Source organism: Amblyomma mixtum, chromosome 10, assembly GCF_055824585.1.
Source record: "Amblyomma mixtum isolate Tamu chromosome 10, ASM5582458v1, whole genome shotgun sequence".
Lineage (NCBI taxonomy): Eukaryota > Metazoa > Arthropoda > Arachnida > Ixodida > Ixodidae > Amblyomma > Amblyomma mixtum.
This window is the reverse complement of record NC_143021.1, coordinates 461,949-472,174: the sequence shown is the minus strand read 5'-3', so window position 1 is coordinate 472,174 and position 10,226 is coordinate 461,949. Positions and strand designations below refer to the sequence as shown.

The following is a 10,226-nucleotide window of genomic DNA, read 5'->3' as shown; positions in this document are numbered from 1 at the left end:
GCCGAAGAAATGTGGGTAAGGAGTGATGGTCATTCTGACCGCCTCCTTGGCGGATTGTCCCAAAAAACGCTCTAAACATCCTGGTTAAATTTTCCAGTCAGTACGTACTTGAAGCCACACTGTTTAAGCAAATACCTTGTCAGCTCTAAAGCTTACAAAACTGTGACACGCAAGCCTGCTACAGTCTGCTCTGTCAGAAAATTATCGCGAGATATCCTTCCGGCCACCGCTTCCCCCTTCCACTTGTTGAGCCAGTACAAGCAGGAGGCTGGAACTCTGAGATCTTTGCTGCCTGCACTGATGCCTTCTTTGGGATGATTGCTGTTGAGTGCGTCATACAGATCGTTAAATTTAAAGGCGAATTCTACCGTCCCTTTAACATTCTGCAGTCCCACTGTTTTCATTTGCGAGTAAAACTCCAGCCCGCTGGCCACACTTCGACTGAACAGCTGGGTAGCGAGTTTTACGCGCATCTTCTCCGTGTTCGACGGATTAATATGGGTATATGTGAGCTTGTGGCAAACACTCAAGTGTCCAGGCTGCTTTTGGTCTTGAACAAAAAGCTTATCGTAGTGTGCCCATTGGACACGGCCACCAGGAAAGTTTAGAACCTTCCCAATCAACCAGTCTACAATCACTGGACGTCCGAGGTATGTCCTTTACTGGATATACGGATATCCGTGGGAGATCCGCCGACGTCCAACGGCTCTCGCACGGACCTCCGACGGAGGTACAAATATAATTATTTAGACTGCCGACAGATATCCATCTCGGATATCCGCCGGCGGATCTTTTGAGGATATTTGCAGGTAATGCATTCTTCACCATTATGAGGCAAGCCAGAACTACAACCACCAATCAGTGCACCTCGCAGGGCCACTGGGCTTATTAAAAGCCCGCAGAGTGTCTGAAATCGGACATACACCTTGCTGTATGTAATCTGCATGGATCTGTAAAGCAATCGACCAAAATGGCAAAGCATATCAGTCGGGATGATTTTATTATGACATGAATTCCTCATGAAGACGACATTTATCAAGCCGGCCATACACAGCAGCAGGAAGGATACTGTACAGACCATGATGAATTTGTAGACAAGCCGGGGACGTCTTCTGCAGAAAACAGTAAACATTAAGTTCAGAATATGTCATTAAAGCAAGCGAATTTGACAGACACCATTCAGTTGTATGCAGTAACTCTTCCGTGCCAAGTAAATTAGTCATCTGCAGCTCTGAAAGCATGTTTACATCTTGAACAACTAGTAAGTTGTAAGCAACAGAGGTTAGAATATTTCTTGCAATACAAAATATTTTGCTTTTCCAGAAAAACTGCAAAAACAAATGCCTCACTGCAAAGCTTTGTACCAGTTCATGAAAAATGCGTATACATTGCAAGCTTGAAGGAATTGGCGAGCGCTATAAAAACACGGAAAAGGGATGAACATACAGGACAACTGTTTAATCTGAGAAGAAACATGACTAAATACACACATTTGACTTCATATCATACACACAAGAGGGAGGAACACACGCGCTGACAAGAATGAAGGAAAAACAGGCAAAAACTATGCGCGCTTAAAACAGCCGAAGATTGCTATTCTTGAGGTAGGTTAATTCTGTTCCCCCTAACATCACTGAAGGGGAGCTGACGCATTGCTTATCTGGAGCAACGTGCATTGCAAAATTTTCGATAATTTCTCGTTCCCGTCGGTTTCTAGCCCTACCTATTACCTTGGTGTTTTTTAGCAAGGGTATGCATTTACAGTGTGCGAAATGAGGTGCCAGATTCCCGGATTTCACAAGTTGTTCGCATGATCTTCTGTGTTCCCGGAGCCTCGTAAGGCATCTTCCTGTTTGCCCTAAGTAAGTTAGTTGGCAGCTAAGTGGAATGCTGTAAATGACGTTTTCGTCACACTTTACATAGGTGTTTTCGTGTTTGATGTTGCACCCAGGTTTCTTTTTGTGGTCTTCATTCTCGTTGACCTTTTTACACATTCCAATGAGCTTATTGGGAGCTGAAAAAACCACCTGGACTCCGTACTTGCTAGCTGTCCTCCTTATTCTGTGGGAGATATTGTGAACATATGACATCACGGCAGGGCGTCCCTCGTAGCTCGTTTTCTTAGTTTTGTGGGACCCAGTAACTTCTCTTAGTAATTAGTAAGCTTTCAGCAGTACAGCAAAGTAACTGCTACGGGTAACCGCTCTCCTTCAATCGGGAGACCTGTTGGTCTACGCTGTGAATTATCAGCCATTCCAGAATTGTAAAGCGAGCTGTAGCTACGTCTTGCCTGAAACCAGCTATAAGAAAATCTTGCCCCCACTCGATAATTCACAGCGTAGACCAACAGGTCTCCCAATTGAAGGAGAGCGGTTATCCGGAGCAGTTACTTTGCGGCATCGCTGAAAGCTTACTAAGAGAAGTTACTGGGTCCCACAAAACTAAGAAAATGAGCTACGAGGGACGCCCTGCTGTGACGCCGTATGTTCACAATATCTCCCACAGAATAAGGAGGACAGCTAACAAGTACGGAGTCCAGGTGGTTTTTTCAGCTGCCAATAAGCTCATTGGAATGTGTAAAAAGGTCAACGAGAATGAAGACCACAAAAGGAAACCTGGGTGCAACATCAAACACGAAAACACCTATGTAAAGTGTGACGAAAACATCATTTACAGCATTCCGCTCAGCTGCCAACAAACTTACGCAGGGCAAACGGGAAGATGCCTTAACAAGAGGCTCCGGGAACACGAAAGATCAAGTGAACAACTTGCAAAGTCCGGGAATCTGGCACCTCATTTCGCACACTGTTAATGCATACCCTTGCTAAAAAACACCAAGATAATAGGTAGGGCTAGAAACAGACGGGAACCAAACCAAACCAAACCAGATAAGCAATGCGTCAGCTCCCTTTCAGTGATGTTAGGGGGAACAGAATTAACCTCCCTCAAGAACAGTAATCTTCGGCTGTTGTAAGCGCGCATAGTTTTTACCTGCAAGGTGAAAAACGTAGCGCGAAGAGACGAGGACACAGAAAGACGGACAACACACGGCGCTAACTTCCAACAATGGTTTATTTCAGAAAGAAAGGTGGTTTTATAACAACATCACGACCAACACGCCGTCAAACCATGAGCTAGCAAAGCGTATCAGCCAGATACCTGTTTTTCCTTCATTCTTGTCGTAAAATGTGTGTATATAGTCATGTTTCTTCTGAGATTAAACAGTAATTAGAAATCGCTTTGTCCTGTGCGTTTGTCCCTTTTCAGTGTTTCTATAGCGCTCACCAATTCCTTCAAGTATGTATTTCCAACTCGCCCCAGTAGTAGCTCTTTTTGTCTTTTACATTGCAAGACACCACAGCTACTCCCACAGGCAGTCACTTCCACACTGATGGTCAAAAAAATTCAAGTGCAAGAGTAGGGATCCTTACCACTCGTTGCAAGCTAGCTAATGACTTAGGTTGGGCACAAGGTACACTCACAGAGAAAAGTTTGCTGGATGTCGATTTTCCGAAAATATTTATTTTTGCATTGCCTCGCCAGGCAGTCAGCTGAAATTTGTTCAATAAGATCGAGTATCCATGTCCTCTCCTGGTTCTAGGCTTTTGATTAAATTGCTCTGGCTAACAGCACAGAGAAAATGTTTCACAAAGAACTCTCATCCCACAAATTTTTATCCATTATTGTACAAGTACACTGCAGTATAGCTAGATACCCTCCGCTGCACAGAGCAAACAGAAGGAAAGTATCCATTATGTGACAGGGTCAAACTTGCACTGTAGTTCAAACTTACCTGAAGGTTGCTGCTGTAAGCTGCAGGTACTATATAGCTGCTAGCTTTGGTCAGTCACATCCACACTGTATGGACAAGAAAATAAAGTACGAGAGAGCACCTTATACTGCACGTTGTCAACGATGCAGCAAAACACAATCTCTGTCGAAACTACAATGCCCACAGGGTTCACTGATGAACCACGCATCAGGGCACTGACAGAATATTTGATGATCCACAGCTGCACATGAGTAAGGAAGAGAGGTCTGGTCACAATTATGGGGTCTATTCTTGTGATAACGCTCAAAGGGCTAGAAGCAGTTGTCGCTCTCTAGCACCAGCGTGCCAGCCCTAGCAGTCAGAGCTGTGACCCCCAACCCGCGGTGCGGTGAGTCGCATCCACGGCGGGTTCGGGCCAGAGGGGACAAACACGAGTATGCTACTCGGAGGAGCGTTTATTGCTCCCGAGCAATACAATGCAGCAGCAACAATACAACCGCCGTAACGAGCGAGGGTGTTCCGCTCGCGTACGGGGGTGGAAAACACAAAGGACAGAACGCACGCAAAAATGTGGGGGAAGAAGGTTCCGCTCACCTCGCGTGGTTCCTCGCTCACGGCCCGCGGCGGTCAAGTCACACACGGTGGCCGGGCGATAAGGGCAGCGGTCTCCGTGGCAGATCTCTGATCCGTGCGTGTGCACGGCTCCCGCCAGAAGACAAGCGAGCCTCGGGAGAAACGCGTCTCCTTCCCGGGCTGTGGAGAGGAGGTCTCTCCGTTGTGAAAGGGGAAAGAGGGAAAGTCCCCGCTGCGGCGTCGCGGCGGGGCGAGAAAGGAAGCGGGGGCGGCGTGAGTGCCCTCCCTCGCAAACCTTCCGAACGGCGCGCGCATAGCATCGCGTGATAATTACGCGCGGCCGTTACAATGGGGCAGGGGATTCATGTGTATCCCCACATCACCCCCTCCTTAAAACTGCCCTACAACCAAGAAGAGACCGCGTTCACCGAAGGGGTGTACCGAGTGGGGCCGGCGAAACGCCGTTTAACTTTAAAGACCAATTAAGAAAAGATTCAGCTCACAGCCAGCAGTGCCGTCGTCGAAGGCTGTGGACGCCAGGGCAGGATGGCAGTGTAGACGACCGCCATGGACGACCGCGGAGCCCAGGGTTGAAGGGGGTCGATGACCGCAAGTCCCGTGAGTCGGCCAGGGCAGCTTTGCCGGGACGCGCGGGCGGCAGGCAGGCTCGGGGCAATTACGCATAGCGTGTCGTCCCTTTGCACAGCGTACGGCAGGCCTCCCCTCAGCTGGTCGAACGCTCGCTCTTGGCTCGATGGCCCTCTTTTCCTTTCGTTGGAGGGTGACAAAGGCGCGCCGACCCATTTTCCCTCTGCCGCGGAGAACTTGTGAGGCGGGCCCAGCGGGGGACCAAGCTTCTGTCGTGGGCGAAGCCGCTGCCGCGGGGACACGGGGAACTCCAAGGCGGCTTCTCTGCCACAGTTTTCGCCATGGTAGACACAGGCCCTTGTTTCTTCGAATTCTCGCTCGCTCGTCCCGCGGCCGACCGGAAGCTGTTCTTCTGCGCAACTTGGTGGCGACAGCGGGCTCTTGGCTCCGGAATGCGGCCGCCTTCCAAACGGCCTGTCTCTCGGTGTTCGAAGCTGCAACGGTCGTTGCGGCGTCCGCTGGCTCTCCTCCGGGCACGCCGTGAAGGCTGGCCTGCGGCTGCAAAGCTGTCTTTTCCTTTTTAGTTACTTTTAACGATTTACACACATTTTTTTTTCTTTCAGTTAGTCTAACCCCGCTCGGTCTTTTCCGAAGAGAAAGCGTGTGCTTGCTCCGGAAGCCGTGCTGCGAAATATGGAAAGGGTGTTCTGTCCATATTAAGCAGGAGAAATTACTCCCTGCGCGTTGGTCAGAGTTGGTTCTGCCGTGGGCGCAAGTTGTAACGAGGCGCCGGGCTCTGTTGTCGAGCCTTGCGTCTCGGTGCGGCTGCCTGCTGGCGGGGGAGGGTGTTCTCCACAGGCCACTCGTTCCCTCTGTCAAAGTAGGGTTTAAGATCGCAGACATGCACTGGCCCGCCGGTCGGTCTTAGCGTCAAGTCCGCCAGCCTGTAGACGAGAGAGGAAAGTTTCTCCCGAACTACATATGGTCCCGTCCATTTCGGCGCCAGAGAAGCAGAAAACCGCTTACTGGCATCGCTCAGAACGTGACTGCGCCTCAACACCAGGTCACCCGGTTTGTAGTGAACTTCCCGGTGAGAGCGGTCATACTGCGCTTTCTGCTGGGCCCGAGCAGTGCTCAGATTCCGGCGTGCTTTGTCCAAAGCCTCCGTCATCCTCGCGCGCAGCCCGGTCGCATAGTCGGCGCGTGCCGACCAAGCAATCGGGCTGTCGCTGCGAACCTGTAGAGTAAGTTCTAACGGGTTCGGCAGCTCCCTGCCAAGGTTGAGAGCGGCAGGTGTGTACCCAGTCGAGCGGTTCACGGTCGACCTGAGAGCAAAACCAATCTCGGGGAGACAGGTGTCCCAGTCGATGTGCGTCTCCGCAAATGCAACGAGCATGTGCTTGATGTTGCGGTTCACGCGTTCCGTGGGATTCGCCTGGGCGTGGTACGTGGTTGTTCTCCTGTGCTTAATGCCAAGGGCCGCACAGGAGTCCACGAAAAGTTTGGCAGTGAAGTACGATGCATTGTCCGTTATCAACTGCCCGGGGTAGCCGAATCGTGTGAACACCTCGATCAGCTTCCCCATGATTACGCGTGCCGTCAGCTTTCGAAGTGGGAACAGTTCCACCCATTTGCTGAAATGGTCTGTGACAACGAGCAGTTATTGGTTTCCACTCGGAGTCCTGGGGTAAGGTCCCATGACGTCACAAGCCGCAATTTGCCAAGGACCCTGGCTATTGATCGGCTGCATGAGCCCAGGTGGGCGTCCACCACGTGGCTTGACCCTTTGGCACACGTCGCACGAGCGGGCGTAGCGTATCGCATCTCGCTTCATGCCAGGCCAGGTAGCGAGGCGGCACAACTTGAGGTAAGTCTTAGGGCCACTCGCATGCCCAGCGATGCACGTGTCATGAAAGTAGCGTAAAAGTGCTCCTCTCAGCGTGCGTGGAATCACCACCTTGAAGGACTCGTGTGTATCCTTCTCGGAGGGGATATATCTCAGCAGGATGCCATCGGAGTCGAGCAGATAGGAATCCATCGCGCTCACAGCATTACCAGCTGTGTTCGAGCGCCCCGCACGGACAACAATACCAGTTGCCTCCATGTGCGCCGCGGCCGCGCCGCCCGGCTCCCTGAGCCCGTCGAACACTTTTCGACAAAATGGATCCTTCCGCTGTGCCTCCAATAGCTCCCTTCTGCTGAAAACGCTCACCACGGAACTGACGCCTTCCAAGTGGTTCACGCTTTCGCCCTGGGAAGGCGGGGTGTCCCTTCCTCTGGGGCCGCGCTGCTCTGGCTGTCGGGCGCGGCGGAGTGGGCAGTGTTGTTACTTCCCAAGCCGTCAACGGGCGCGCGCGAAAGTGCGTCCGCCACCACGTTGTTCTTGCCCCTCCTGTAGCGCACGGTAAAGTCGTAACGCTGGAGGAGTAGCGCCCATCGCGCTAGGCGTCCGGACGGCTCGCCTAGGCGTCTCAGCCAAGTGAGTGCCGTGACCAGGATGTTGCTGCTGAGAAGCCGTATTGGACAACCACAGCAGGGACTGGATGTCAATCCCGCTCGCCGCCATGGCTAGTCTGTGTGTCGGCAGTCGCTCACACAGACACTCGGTTTGTCACACCTCTGGCCCCACGTTGGGCGCCAAGAATATGGGGTCTATTCTTGTGATAACGCTCAAAGGGCTAGAAGCAGTTGTCGCTCTCTAGCACCAGCGTGCCAGCCCTAGCAGTCAGAGCTGTGACCCCCAACCCGCGGTGCGGTGAGTCGCAACCACGGCGGGTTCGGGCCAGAGGGGACAAACACGAGTATGCTACTCGGAGGAGCGTTTATTGCTCCCGAGCAATACAATGCAGCAGCAACAATACAACCGCCGTAACGAGCGAGGGTGTTCCGCTCGCGTACGGGGGTGGAAAACACAAAGGACAGAACGCACGCAAAAATGTGGGGGAAGAAGGTTCCGCTCACCTCGCGTGGTTCCTCGCTCACGGCCCGCGGCGGTCAAGTCACACACGGTGGCCGGGCGATAAGGGCAGCGGTCTCCGTGGCAGATCTCTGATCCGTGCGTGTGCACGGCTCCCGCCAGAAGACGAGCGAGCCTCGGGAGAATCGCGCCTTCTTCCCGGGCTGTGGAGAGGAGGTCTCTCCGTTGTGAAAGGAGAAAGAGGGAAAGTCCCTGCAGCGGCGTCGCGGCGGGGCGAGAAAGGAAGCGGGGGCGGCGTGAGTGCCCTCCCTCGCAAACCTTCCGAACGGCGCGCGCATAGCATCGCGTGATAATTACGCGCGGCCGTTACAATGGGGCAGGGGATTCATGTGTATCCCCACACAATCCAGGAACATGTGGCTCTAGGGGTGTCATATATGGTACTGCTATCTGGCTCAGCATTGAGCCCTGTGGGCATAACATGTTTGGCAAAGTTATACCAAAGCACTGCAAGAGCTCATTGCACTCAGTGATTGGGAAGTAAGTGAAAAATGTGTCTGAAGCTCGCAAATTTAACACAACAGTTAAGCTGTCCTAAATAATGCTAATGCACAGTGCAAAGTACTGTGTAGTGAGTGGATGGTTGGAGACTTCCATTTGGCAAGCCTAATAAATAAATTGATAAGCTGTGGAAGTATGCACAACTTTTATATGACATTTTAAACCTACCTGTGCTTTCCACGGCTTGGCATAATTAATGTAGGCACCAATACACTCGGTAGCCGGGCCATATCCACACTGCAAAGGCAACAGAAAAGTAAGAGAAACTAAGTCGCGAAGCACTGAAAAACTAACACCGTCCTGGCACTATGCTTTTCGTGCATTCTGTTTTATCGTAATTATGAGCCTACGCGCAATTGCCTTAAGATTCACACCATGCAACTACACACCGTCTCAACTTTTTTTCACAAACACGAGAAACACGTTTGCGGCAGCTAATGCATAGTGCTTGCAATTTCCACTCCGTGGCAAACAAGTAGCGCAACAAAGTACAACTGCGTTAATGCGGTGTAGTCATCCCACAGCAACACCCTGAAAGTAATTTTCAAGCACAGTTACTTACCTCGCAACACCATGGCCGCTTCTTTCATCCAAAGCAACAAAGCATGTCTCGGCAAAGGGTCAGGCGACACCGGAGCTTTTTCACGAGAGCTTCAGAATCAAACGAACGTCTTTTCGAGAGCGTAGATGACACAACACATTTGTAGCACAGCCAAGCAACCACAGAGCGAACAAACCGCACATTGCAGCAAAAGTAAAGGTTGAAAGGCGCACCACGCGACGAAAACCAACGAGACCATCGCGCCACAAATATTGGCTTGGCTGATAGATTGGATTGGGTTGACTTTTAGGCTTACCGCTCTGCCGCGGCCCCTGGTAGGAGTTTATTAGGGTTTGTTTCCATGGAAGGCAGCATGCATGGCTACATGCCTCGGTTACCTCGAAGGAGTGCTGCAGGATAAAAAGGCGTTAATTATGAGCACTGGCGCCAGAAAGCCAAGCGATTCGTTTAATTCTGGTTATTTAACATCAACACCACAGTTGAGTGATCTTAATCAATCTGAATATTAAACTAGTTGGTGGTAGAAATGTGATTGTGTGAATTTTGGCTTTGGCAAAATAGAATTTGTTTTAAAATGTTCGTCTGAGGGAAAACAAATTATATATCCCATGTAAGCTCACATCCCAAGAGGGATGTTTACGGATACTCCTCGGACATCCGCCGGCGGATGTCCGCCAGCCATCCAAAAACGAATGTCCCTCGTACATACACAGAATCTCCGATGCGTATATCCGAATATGGACATACGTAGGCATGCCCTATGGACATCCCAGCCTGGCACTGGAGATTCGGACCTTACTCGGACCTACCACGGATATCCGTGGTTGACTGGGTTTTGGGAATGCAGACGGTTGCGCACACACTTCATAAGATGCGGAGCATTCGAAAAGACAAATATGCTACGCTTTTCATCAACAGGGAGGAACGAAACAGCTTTTACCCATCACACAATACACAGGAGTGTATGACGGAAAGTGTAATGGGCAAAAAAAGACACGTGGCACAAAAACAAGCGCAGCGATCACTCTCCTCCAAATGTAGTCGGCACACACGCCGCCCACACGCCCGCTGACCCCCTAACCTGCTAGCGCCATCTCACGACGCTCCCAGAAAACACGAGCCGACGTTCGTCAACATCGCCTGCTAGAAAGGCGCTGTCGTTCAGATACCTAGTATATTCTTCCACCGTGTTCTTGGGTTCCCTGCCGGCGGACGACAAATAATTGGCAGTTGAAGCAGCACACTGCCACCGT

At 51.3% G+C, this 10,226-nt stretch overlaps 1 long non-coding RNA gene across 1 annotated transcript; it reads right to left on the bottom strand.

The window, feature by feature from the left end:
• Nucleotides 1-1,039: 1,039 nt before the first annotated feature.
• Nucleotides 1,040-8,826, bottom strand: LOC149324954 (uncharacterized). Its single transcript, XR_016286392.1, has 3 exons — nt 8,580-8,826; nt 3,794-3,858; nt 1,040-1,112 (listed from the first exon to the last, which is right to left on the bottom strand). It is a non-coding gene; the product is annotated as an uncharacterized LOC149324954 (long non-coding RNA).
• Between the last annotated feature and the right edge of the window lie 1,400 nt (nt 8,827-10,226).